The sequence below is a fragment of the Anomaloglossus baeobatrachus genome, chromosome 2 (assembly GCF_048569485.1).
Source record: "Anomaloglossus baeobatrachus isolate aAnoBae1 chromosome 2, aAnoBae1.hap1, whole genome shotgun sequence".
Classification (NCBI taxonomy): Eukaryota; Metazoa; Chordata; class Amphibia; order Anura; family Aromobatidae; genus Anomaloglossus; species Anomaloglossus baeobatrachus.
The window spans coordinates 75412102-75425003 of NC_134354.1; positions in this window are offsets into that span (position 1 = coordinate 75412102).

The following is a 12902-nucleotide window of genomic DNA, read 5'->3' on the forward strand; positions in this document are numbered from 1 at the left end:
CCAGTCTACAAAAACAGAGAGATGACTGTGATAACTCTATATTGATTCTTAAACTTGCTGTGCATTTTATTTATTTACTAGAAGGTGGCCCGATTCTACGCATCGGGTATTCTAGACTTTACGTATTGTGTAGTTCATGTATGATTTTTGTTATATATATATATATATATATAGATGTTGTTGTGTGTAGCTACCAAGTGTTTGTGTAGGGCGCTGTACATGTTCTGGGTGTGGCGGGGGGTGAGAGCGGTGTTGTATGTGTGTTGCGTGTGTTGCGTTGTTTGTGGAGCGCTGTGTGTCTGTAGCGTTGTGTGTGTGTGTGTGTTGTGCGGTTTGTGTGTGTGTGGTGTGTTTTGGGGGGAGGTATGTTTTGAGCAATGTGTGTGTTGTGCGGTATGTGCGTATATTTGTGTGTGCTGCGGTGTATGTGTGTTGGGTGTTGTGTGTGTGCAGCGTTGTGTGTGTGTGTGGGTGTCTGTGTAGGGCGTTGTTTGTGGTTCCTATGCTGCGCATTCCCAAACGTGCTCCATCCGCCATGCTGCGCACTCCCAAACGTGGTCCATCCGCCATGCTGCGCACTCCCAAACGTGCTCCATCCGCCATACTGCGCACTCCCCATCGTGCTGCATCCCCCATGCTGCGCACTCCCAAACGTGCTCCATCCGCCATGCTGCGCACTCCCCATCGTGCTCTATCCGCCATGCTGCACACTCCCAAACATGCTCCTTCCACCATGCTGCGCACTCCCAAACGTGCTCCATCCGCCATGCTGCGCACCCCCCATCATGCTCCATCCGCCATGCTGCGCACTCCCAAACGTGCTCCACCCGCCATGCTGCGCACTCCCAAACGTGCTCCATCCGCCATGCTGCGCACTCCCAAACGTGCTCCATCCGCCATGCTGCGCACTCCCAAACGTGGTCCATCCGTCATGCTGCACACTCCCAAACGTGCTCCATCCGCCATGCTGCACACTCCCAAATGTGCTCCATCCGCCATACTGCGCACTCCTAAACGTGCTCCATCCGCCATACTGCGCACTCCCCATCGTGCACCATCCGGCATGCTGCGCACTCCCAAACGTGCTCCATCCGCCATGCTGCGCACTCCCAAACGTGCTCCATCCGTCATGCTGCGCACTCCCAAACGTGCTCCATCCGCCATGCTGCGCACTCCCAAACGTGGTCCATCCGCCATGCGGCGCACTCCCAAACGTGGTCCATCCGCTATGCTGCACACTCCCAAACGTGGTCCATCCGCCATGCTGTGCACTCCCAAACGTGTTCCATCCGCCATGCTGCACACTCCCAAACGTGCTCCATCCGCCATGCTGCGCACTCCCAAACGTGCTCCATCCGCCATGCTGCTCACTCCCAAACGTGGTCCATCCGCCATGCTGCGCACTGCCAAACGTGCTCCATCCTCCATGCTGCGCACTCCCAAACGTGGTCCATCCGCCATGCTGCGCACTCCCAAACGTGCTCCATCCCCCATGCTGCGCACTCCCCATCTTGCTCCATCCCCCATGCTGCGCACCCCCCATCGTGCTCCATTCCCCATGCTGCACCAGCATCAGCCTCTCTGCCCGCAGCATCAGCCTCTCTGCACACAGCATCAGCCTCTCTGCACACAGCATCAGCCTCTCTCCTCCCAGCATCAGCCTCTCTCCTCACAGCATCAGCCTTTTCTGTCCCTAGCATCAGCCTCTCTCCTCCCAGCCTACCCCAGCCTCAGCCTCCCTCAGCATCAGCCTCTCTTCTCTCAGCCTTCCCCTCCCAGCCTTCCCCAGGATCAGCCTCTCTCATCCCAGCATCAGCCTCTCTCCTCCCAGCATCAGCCTCTCCTCTCTGTCCCCAGCATCAGCCTCTCTCCTCCCAGCCTTCCCCAGCATCAGCCTCTCTCCTCCCAGCCTTCCCCAGCATCAGCCTCTCTCCTCCCAGCCTCCCCTAGCATCAGCCTCCCCCAGCATCAGCCTCTCTCCTTCTAGCCTCCCCCAGCATCAGCCTCTCTCCTTCCAGGCTCCTCCAGCATCAGCCTCCCTCTCCCAGCCTTCCCCAGGATCAGCCTCTCTCCTCCCAGCCTCCGTCTTCCCAGCCTCCCCCAGCATCAGCCTCCCCCAGCATCAGCCTCTCTCCTTCCAGCCTCCCTCAGCATCACCCTCTCTCCTTCCAGCCTCCCCCAGCATCAGCCTCCCTCTCCCAGCCTTCCCCAGGATCAGCCTCTCTCCTCCCAGCCTCCGTCCTCCCAGCCTTCCCCAGCATCAGCTTTCCCCTCCCAGCCTCCCTCAGCATCAGCCTTCCCCAGCATCAGCCTCTCTCCTCCCAGCCTCAGCCTCTCTCCTTCCAGCCTTCCCCAGCATCAGCCTCTCTCCTCCCAGCCTCAGCCTCTCTCCTTCCAGCCTCCCTCAGCATCAGCCTCCCCTTCCCAGCCTTCCCCAGGATCAGCCTCTCTCCTCCCAGCTTCCTTCAGCATCAGCCTTCCCCTCCCAGTCTCCCCTAGCAACAGCCTCCCCCTCCCAGCCTTCCCCAAGATCAGCCTCTCTGCTCCCAGCCTCCTCCAGCACGCCGTGCTCCTCTGCCGACACTCACACACACCCGATCGCATACACTCACACACACAACCGATCGCATACACTCACTCACACAACCGATCGCATACACTCACCCACAAAACCGATCGCATACACTCACCCACACAACCGATCGCATACACTCACCCACACCTGATCGCATACACTCACCCACACCCGATCGCATACACTCACACACACCCGATCGCATACACTCACACACACCCGATCGCATACACTCACACACACCCGATCGCATACACTCACACACACCCGATCGCATACACTCACACACACAGACACTGACGAAATCGCACATACGCGCTGATACTCACAACATCCGGAGATATCACATGCTTCTGGCCATGTGATCCTCCGTCAGGTCCTGGAAGCTCACAGCACAGTATCGCCGCCGAGAAGCAAGCGATATCCCAGGATGTTGTGAGTACGTGGATGCGATGTGATGTGTGTGTGAGGGTGAGTGTGATCTGATGTGTGTATGTGTGTGTGTGTGCTGTTATGTGTGTGTGTGCGTGTGTGTATGTTCCGCCGCTGCAGGACCTTTATGTGTGGATGCGATGTGATGTGTGTGTGATGTGTGTGTGAGAGTGAGTGTGAGCCGGTGAACGCTGGTAACTATGATACACATCGGGTAACTAAGGGACCTTAGTTACCCGATGTGTATAATGGTTACCAGCTTTCACGGCCTCCGTCAAGATCCCAGCATCGCAAGGTTATGTCTGGCGCTGCTGGGATCCTGACGGAGCCGGTGTAGAAGCAAGCGATATCCCAGGATGTTGTGATGTGTGAGGTGTGTGTGAGAGTGAGTGTGAGAGTGAGTGTGATCTGATGTGTGTGTGTGTGTACTCACCTGGGAATCGGAGCTCCGTGTCAGTTGGGCCAGAGTGAGCGTGCATTGCGTGAGGGGGCGGGGCCTGCAGAGAGCCGGGGCGAGAGGCCAATCCGTGTAAGGGGGCGGGGCCATGGCGAGCCCAGCGGCCAATCAGCTTTGTGTCACCGTAAGGACACAATTTCGGAGCATGACAGACAGACAGACAGATAGACAGACAGACAGACAGAATAAGGCAATTATATATATAGATGCGCCGTTATAAATCTCATGATACATCAGGTGATTGGGTTAAGAAGCACCAACCACATATATTAGGGCTTGTGCAGACACATCTCACAATATACTCAGGTAGGTGGTTGAAGAACCTTGGGTACAATGGTCTCCATACTTTTTCCACAACAGCTATTCCAGAGGAGAGTTAGCAGATTATATAGAAAATCACAAATTTTGGCACAAATCTAACCCATCTCATTTCTGTAATATATTACAATTTCTGAATTTCAGAAGGCAGGTCAAGGTGCGGAAAATGAATTAAGAGTCATGTTCTTCTTAATCAAATCGGCCCATTTACTTTAACGAGGAGTTGTTTAGGATCGGGATTGGTTACATCAGTCTTAATAAATGTGGTCAATGGTCGTTCCTGAATGTTAAAATATTGACCTGGACATTACGGGGTTAAAGACCTTTTTTAATAAAAGTGATTGTTAAGCTTCCAAGATTACTGGAAAATACCATTTACTGAATTGCTTTTGCCATTAACAATCCATAATGTTCACAATTCGGAATTAGTTCATTGTCAATATCCTTTCACTGCATCCATCCAATACAAAATCCTATGCTTGGTTGCAGGTAGAAAATTTTATAGGAACAGTTTGTCAGGGTTGAGTGTGTCAAGCATGTAAATGTCCCTTCAACTAAATTTCTGCATAAATCGAGGATGCCTTTGCTGTGACTCTCATTTATTCATGAGATGTTTAATCCAGGGTGGTCTTGGAATCAGTAGGATTCTATACAAAGAAATTGCACTAAGTTTCATTTTTTTTCCAGATCACAAGCCTTGCGGCTGTCTCCGGATTTTTTTTTTAATGTTCTTCCCTAGATGATGTGTTTTGTTAATCTCCAGGAGTATTACTGATGGCACATTGAAAATCTAACTGGAAGGACAGACTGCTAAAATGAACATACTAGGAACTTTATTTTTGTACTCATTAAATCACTCTGATCAAAACTTGCAGACATCACGCACCAAACAACAAAAAATGTAGACAAACATTTAAATCATTTGGTAAAATAAAACATGAACTGAACTCCAAAGAGAGATTTGTCTTAAAATTGGGACATTTTAAATTTAAGATTTAATATTTGGGAACATTTACCATTTCACCATACAGTAATTGCAGACACTACTTTATTGCTTCCATTTGCTACTGTCGCCCTACAATAATGAAATACAATGAGTCCACCCATATCCTGTCGACCGCCATTAACTTGAGAACGGCGGCAGCTTTAGGAATAGAAGTGGTTTCTAGGTATAGTAAAGTAGCCATGCGCTATGCAATGAACTACCTATAGCACCACCTGATGGAAAACAACAGAGTTAGCATTTTTATCTCGAAAATGAAACGAGATAGAGAAAACAAGTGAATTAAAAACTTGTAGGGCATCATCAATTCAATACGAATCGACACCTTACATACAGAAATGCTATGATATGAAACCCATGACCCCCCCTAAAACATTGAATGCTGGTCACGCATATGGCGCTCATTTAACTTTGATGCTCAAAGTGGCCACCGTCAGCTGCAATGCACATCTGGACTCTGGACAGCATACTGTATCTTGCTGCACGTTGTGCAATATGGTAGGTGACACGTTTCCACAAGCATCTGTGATACATCGTCGTAGGTCCTGCAATGTTGGTGGAGGGGTCGCATACACCTGCTGTTTGATGTGACCTCACAGAAAGAAGTCCAAGGAGGTCAGGTCAGGTAAGCGTGGAGGCCACTCCACGCAGCCTCCATACCCAATGACTTGTAGAAGGGTCTCCATGAGGTATTGCTTCACGTCCACAGCCTTGTGAATTTTACACGTTCTAATCATAGCATTTCTGTATGCAAGGTATCGATTCGTATTGAATTGATGACGCCCTACAACTTTGTAATTCACTTTTTTCTCTATCTCCTTCCGTTTTCGAGATAAAAATGCTAACTCCGTTGTTTTCCACCAGGTGGCGCTATAGGTGGTTTCATTGCATAGCGCATGGCTACGTTACTATACCTAGACACCACTTCTATTCCTATAGCTACCGCCATTTTCATGTTAGTGGAGGTGGACAGGATATGGGTGGAGACACTATATACAATGATTTATCAACAATACCTATGCGTATTTAAAGCAAATGCGTTAAAAAAAAACAACCTACAGAAATCTCCTTCTCCACTTATTATTTTAACCCAACAAATCCTAAAATATGTGGCATAAGTGTATGATTTTATAATGCTCTATCTGAAGATGTTTCTGCTTCATACATAGACACCACGTGACTATGATGGAAAATATTCGGTGCTGGATAGACAGAAGAGGGATTAACGCCGTGCTACCGCCAATAATGGAAAATTGTTGATAATAATATATTATTTTTATTCCATAGTCCATACCTATGGAATAATGAGTAGAAAGAATATATTATTATCAACAATTTTCCATTATTGGCGGTAGCGTGGCGTTAACCCTGCTTCTCTGTATCCAGCACCGAATATTAATCCACGTGGGGCTGCGGCAACCACAACCAATTTCAAGTCTTCTTAGGGGTTGTGACTTTCACAACCCTGCCAGATGAGTGTTATTTCTTTTATAACACTCTTCTTATCTGGTAAAACCCTATTTGCGCTCTCCCTTCTTAGTTTCTATGATGGGAAATAGAATTTTTTGAGGGTTTTGTTAGGTTGGGATGTCAAAATAAAATACAAAATTTGTATTGTAAGAACTTAATGTTTTTATCAACAATTTTGCAATGGTAAGGGTTTATACTTTGGGGCAGGGGGTGTACAAATTTTAGTGATTCTGTTTTTCTTAATTTTCCTTTTCTAAGTTTGTTTTTTGTTTTAAAATTTTTGAGATCTTCATGTTTTTTTACTAGACCCTGCAGATATTTCTTCTCATTAGTCATCTTAATATCATGAAAATTATCCCCTGTATAGAGATTACAGGAGCCCACATCATTCATTAAAGATAGCCTTCTCCCCCTCTTTCAACAAACAGCATTCCTCAAAACCTCTTGCATCACATAAATAAACATATTTAGTCTTTAAGATCCTATATTTCTCCTACCTAGCCTTTTCCATAGGTGATTACATGATAACAAATGATGGGTGTGCTCGGTACTTGATTAAGGATCATACTCAGGCATGATGGATGTTCAATCGAGTCCTGCAGGTGCTCAAGATAAATGCTTAACCCAGTTTTCTTACTTGCCCTGGACACAGCCCCTAGCCACCAAAGTCCTCACAGCACCAAACATTGCCCCGGCAAAATCCATTCAGTCTTCATGGCCTCCATTAGTCTCAATCCTATGGGTGCATTCTGCATTGTCCAGCAACTACTGTTCTGTCTGCACCATCCAAATTTTCTCCCTCAGCTACAGTAACTCTGTGGTTAGTTCTGTTTGGGTTCCCATTCCGGAAAAGAAACAAATGGAGACTCAAGCAGAACCAACCACACAGGTACATAAGTCAGGAGGGAACACTTTGATGGTGCACATGGAGAAGAGATTGCGGGCGATGCCGGCTGCACACTGAACGAAGGAGACTTATGGAGGCCAAGAAGATAGAATGGAGGCTGATGGGTGATGTGTGCTGCTGCTGCTGCAGTGCCGGGGCCGAGGGCATTAAAGAGAATGGAAGACTCAAGCAAAAAAATATGCTCAAGTTCCCCACTGACTCTTATGCCTGCGTACTGCATGTGTTCGAGCTTAATGCTAGACTCAGTTTTCTTACCTGCCCTGGTCACAGCCCCTGGCCACCAAAGTTCCCACAGCAGCGGACATTGCCCGGCAAAATCCATTCAGCCTTCCCGGCCTCTATCAGTCTCAATCCTATAGGTGCAGTCAGCATTGTTCACCAACGTCTGTTCTGTGTGCACCATCCAAATGTTCTCCCCTGACTACAGTAACTCTGTGGTTAGCTCCGTTTGAGTTCCTGTTCTGGAAAAGAGAGGAATGGAGACTCAAGTTGAGGTAAATATGCTCTGAGGGAACATTTGGATGGTGCATACGGGATGGAAGTTGTGGGTGATGACGACTACACACTGGATGAAGGCGACTGATGGAGGCTGGGGACATGGAACGGAGGCTGATGGGTGATGTCTGCTGCTGTGGGAACTGTGGTATCTGGGAGCTGTGTCCAGGACAGGAACGAGAATGGGAAACTCAAGCAAAAAGATATGCTAAAGTCCCCCATTTACTCCTATTGTGCTTGATACTTAAGTTGAGCACCTGAGAATTTCCATATTTTACATTTGAGTACCGAGCACCAGAGCACTTTTGTCTGTTTGTTAGATAACTAATGCTTTGCTGATACAATCACCCTGATTTAAATTTGTACAAGAACAAAAATTGTATGAATAAAAAAGCAAAATATGAACAGAACTTACTCTAGTGATTTACATGGTAGCTTCTATATTAGACATATTAAGTGTCACTCAACTTCCCAGGAAACATAAATCACAGTAATTAAATATATTTGGAAATTTTAATTTTTAAGTGTTTTGTCAAGGGTCATGATTTAGTGATACTTTCTCCCTGCCGGGGGTAGCTTTATTGAGGATGCAAGGCGTGTTGTCATACCAAGTCCTGGTGCCTAAGTTGGCTTAATGGTTCCGCTGCTCATATCGAAGCACTATGGTAGGTGGAAGTCCTTTTTGCAGGTTTGTACTGGTGCCTAGGAGCCTCACCATCTCTGCAAATAGGCTGAGAGGTTCCTTAATATTAATTTATTAACCAAGCCCCTACAAGATTTAAAAATTGCCTAATGCCCATCACTCCTAATGACCAACATCTGAGGTTCAATAGCTAGAAAAAGAGATTGCAAGATCTGCTCTGACTCCTGATACATTGTGAAACAATTCCACATGGAATTGCTCCTTAATTATGTTCAATAACTACACATGTATTACAAAGACATGTCTTATTATATCCTTATACCTTGCCCACAGTGAATAGAGATATTTTGCAAGTTGAAACCATGATCTGCCTATTAATTCTCTCGGGCTCGGTGAGACCACTGAAGCATGGGATGTACAGGATATAGTAAAATTCCAAGCTGCTTCAGATGCTCTTACTAAATTTGCAGGCAGATTTCTTACTGTTCACCATTCGGCAATAAAAGAATACATCTACGTAAAGTCCAAATCCACAATGGAAACAGGAAACGGCAATGTGAAAATGTAATGAATAGGGATGATCGAATACTTCGATTATCCGGCTTAAGGAATATTTTCCGAATACCTCGCTGCTATTCGACTATTCGTGAATATTCGATGTGCAATGTAAGTCTATGGGGAACTCGAATAACAACTATTCAGAACTATTCGGGCTTCCCATAGACTTACATTGCGCATCAAATAGTGGCGAGGTATTCGGAAAATATTCGCGAAGCCGGATAATCTAAACATTCGATCATCCCTAATAATGAAGCTTTTCCAGAAAGTGACTTTGTGTAAGTGTGACAGGTAACAGGATAAATCATGTCGGTAGTTAATAATACTCTTTGTAGTTCCTGAGGATTAATTAAGCAATTTTCTTACTTTAGGCATTGCTTAATGAAATAGTGTGGGCTGTATATATGAGAGAGGTGCCGTCTAATGTTGTGTAATTTCTCTTCACTTGAAAAGAAATGTGCATTGATATTTTGCAGGTGTAAATGCACACTATTTGTTATAGGTTACACCAACTTTGAAGTAGCTGAAGAATAAAGATACAAAGGAAAAGATGTTTTGAAATTTAAATTTGTAAAGTTTATCGAATATCATTAAAAAAATCACTCTTCGTTGAATAAATTGTTGATGAGTCCCAATACTGAAAAAAGAGAAAGTGTTTTTGGAGTGTTTGAACAAAATATGTCTGCCTGGTCATGTTTCACATAATTTCTCAACTCTCTGAATTTTCAGAATTGTGTGAAAAAGTTTGCGGCATTTCTTTTTTTCTTATAATCCTCGCAAGTTGAATTGCAGAGTGATTGAGTTTATGGAGTCCATGCAATTTTCAGGAAATTCATCTCAAACCTAATCCTCTGTGCATTGATCTGCTAATCTGTAGACATTAGATACACCCTGGTTATTAATAGACCAAAGCGATTGAGGGGAAATTCAAGAAGTTAGTCCAATTAATATATGTATACCCAATAAAATTATTTTTATTAAAAAATAATTAAAACAATATTCCAAACATACAAGCAAACACGTAATGTGCGTGTAGTGTGTAAGTGCAGCACACTTGGTAGAAAGGTATTGGAGAATGATAAAGAGGGCCCTGAAGTGGGGCTGAGAAGCGAGTTATTCAAATGAATGATGGACACTGGGGGATATGCCTTTCCCACTTATACACTACACACACATTGTGTTTTTGCTTGTATGTTTGGAGTATTGTTTTAATTATTTTCTAATAAAAATTAATTTTAATGGGTATAAATATGTGAATTGGTCATACACCCTGATTAGTAGTGGAAGCCGGTCACTGACTACCATGCTGGACCAAAAAAAGTGAAGGCAAAAAAACTTAAATACTTTTTTTAAATCAAACAAATTTTATTAGGCCCATTATAGTTATAACAGATCACGGCATCATCAGAATGCAATATATATAAAGGTTCACAATATTCTTTATATAACTAAAAACAGCCCATCCCTTTTACTCCTCACCACGTCCCACTATCCCATTAACTAAACCCCCAGTGAGAAAAATTTGCAATACAAGTCATACCAAATACAAGATCATAAAAGCAAACAATTAAAGAGCACATCTCTGGCAAGCTCATCAGAAACCACAGAAGTGTAACGCTGTACTCTAGGATGTCCTAAAGCAGTATAGTGCTGTAACGTAGTACAGAGAAAATTCCTGAAACTACCTGAGAAGGTAGTCAGCAGGTAAACCACTAGAGGGCGGTAGAGTGGAGTAACCGTATGAGCAGAGTATTCCCTAACAGAGGTAATAGTAGTCAAGCCCACCATATGGCAGTAAAATAGTCAGGACGCCGGATCACAACATGAGGTCTTGTAAATACACAGGGGCAAAGCAAAATGTAGTCAGGTGGAAATAATGAGTCGGTAGCTGGGAAGCAAAGAGCACAGATGCGGGGAGGACTGGGAAGAGGACAGAAACGGAAACTAAGGTTTGCAGACGAGGAACAAAAAGGGAGACAGACGAGCAGGGAACTGAAGGGAGACAGCAGAAGAGACACTGACAGGACGGGAACAGAAAACAGAGGAGGTCAACAACAGGTCAGGTGAACACAGAGGTCAGAAGGGAGCAGGGAAGACAACAGGTCACTCACAAGCAGAATGCAGCAGAACTGGAAATATCACTGGCATAGTTCCAGAGATGCAGTGCCATAATATAGTGGCCTGACCTCCGTATTGAGACAGGAAGGATTAACCCTTAACGTGACCTGTATCAGAGATGGGAAACTAGCAAAGGCTGATCCGCAGCTGAGCCAGAAGTAAATCATGACAAGAAGGACTTCAAATCCACTCACCCCATTCTTTACCAGACTTGGAAATGGCGCCTCTTTTGATATAAATTCTTTCCTCCAATAAAATGGTATTATTTAGGCTAGCAGTTATCTCGGACAAAACTTAAATACTTTAAAGGGATTGTCACTTTTAAAAAAGATAAGTGCGTTTATGATGGAATGGTATACATCTTAACTTACCAGTACACTTGTGTCGGAAAAAACTCCTCCAGTATGTCTGTTTCACCATCAATTTTTGGCCCAATGCTCCAGATCATGCTATAGGGCTAACTAACAACAATACCACAATTTTATATATTAAAATCTTGGCAACTGTTATGAATATTGCAACACTGTAGGCACCATTATTTTGATGTGATTAATGTGTAGTCCTTAAAGAGTTTGTCAACTACTTTAAAACTTAACTTAGATATGACCAGCTATTGCTCTGTTTTATTCCTCCTGCTTCTCTGATTTCTCCAGTTTTTAGCTTTTTTTGGGTCTAAGGGTAAAAACGTTTCTCCTTGCGGAGACCTGACAAACCAATCTTGCTGCCAGTGAGGAATCTTATATCTGCAATGCCCCTTTGGAAAATATTCAAATTGTCTTTCCAGGGAGGAATGAGATGAAATCTAGCGCCACCTATTGGAAGCAGCAATCCTTAAAGTCACAAGTGGCCCTTTAATGAGCCTTTTCACATGACTAAGGGGTACACATCGCTACTGCGATATCGTCGGGGTCAAATCAAAAGTGACGCACATCCGGCACCGGTAACGACGTCGCAACTTGTAAAGCCTAGATGCGCCGATAAACGATCGCAAAAGCGTCGTAAATCGGTGATCTGTGTAGTGTTGGACATTTTCATAATGTCACACCATTAGGAGATATGATGTTGCTTCTCGTTCCTGCGGCAGCACACATCGCTGTGTGTGAAGCCGTAGGAGCGAGGCACATCTCCTATCTGTGTCCTGTGACTCACGCCGGCTATGCGGAAGAAAGGAGGTGGGCGGGATGTTTACGTCCTGTTCATCTCCACCCCTCCGCTTCTATTGGCCGCCTGCCGTGTGACGTCGCTGTGACGCTGCACGACTCGCCCCCTTAGGAAGGAGGTGGGTTACCGGCCAGAACGTCGTCGCAGGGCAGGTAAGTGCGTGTGAAGCTGCCGTAGCGATAATGTTCGCTATGGCAGCTATCACAAGATATCGCATCTGCGATGGGGCGCGGACTATCGTGCTCGGCATCGCTAGCATCGGCTAGCGATGTTGCAGTGTGCAAAGTACCCCTAAGGCTCCTTTAACTTTGCGTTTTACTTTACATTCACAGGTCCCGTAGGGGCATCCGTCCGAACCGGCCCTACCCCACTCTGCAAAGTGTGTTCCGGACGCATGCGCCTGCAGTGCCATTCACTGTTATTGAGCACATTACATTAACGTGTGCTCTGTTGTGTGCCATTTTTGCACATATAACGTTTTTTGCAGACGGACACCCGAACATAATTGACTACGTTCAGGTGTCCGTCTGCAGAAAACGTATATGTGCAAAAATGGCACAAAACAGAGCACACGCTAACGTAATGTGCTCAATAACAGTGAATGGCCCTGCTGGCGCATGCGTCTGGAACACGCTTTGCAGAATAGGGGAGGGGCGGTTCGGACACATGCCCCGACGGGACCTGTGAACGTAAGGTAAAACGCAATGTGAAAAAAGCCTAAGGATTTAGCTTTATTTTTAAAATTGCTACATGGCTCCAGAAATA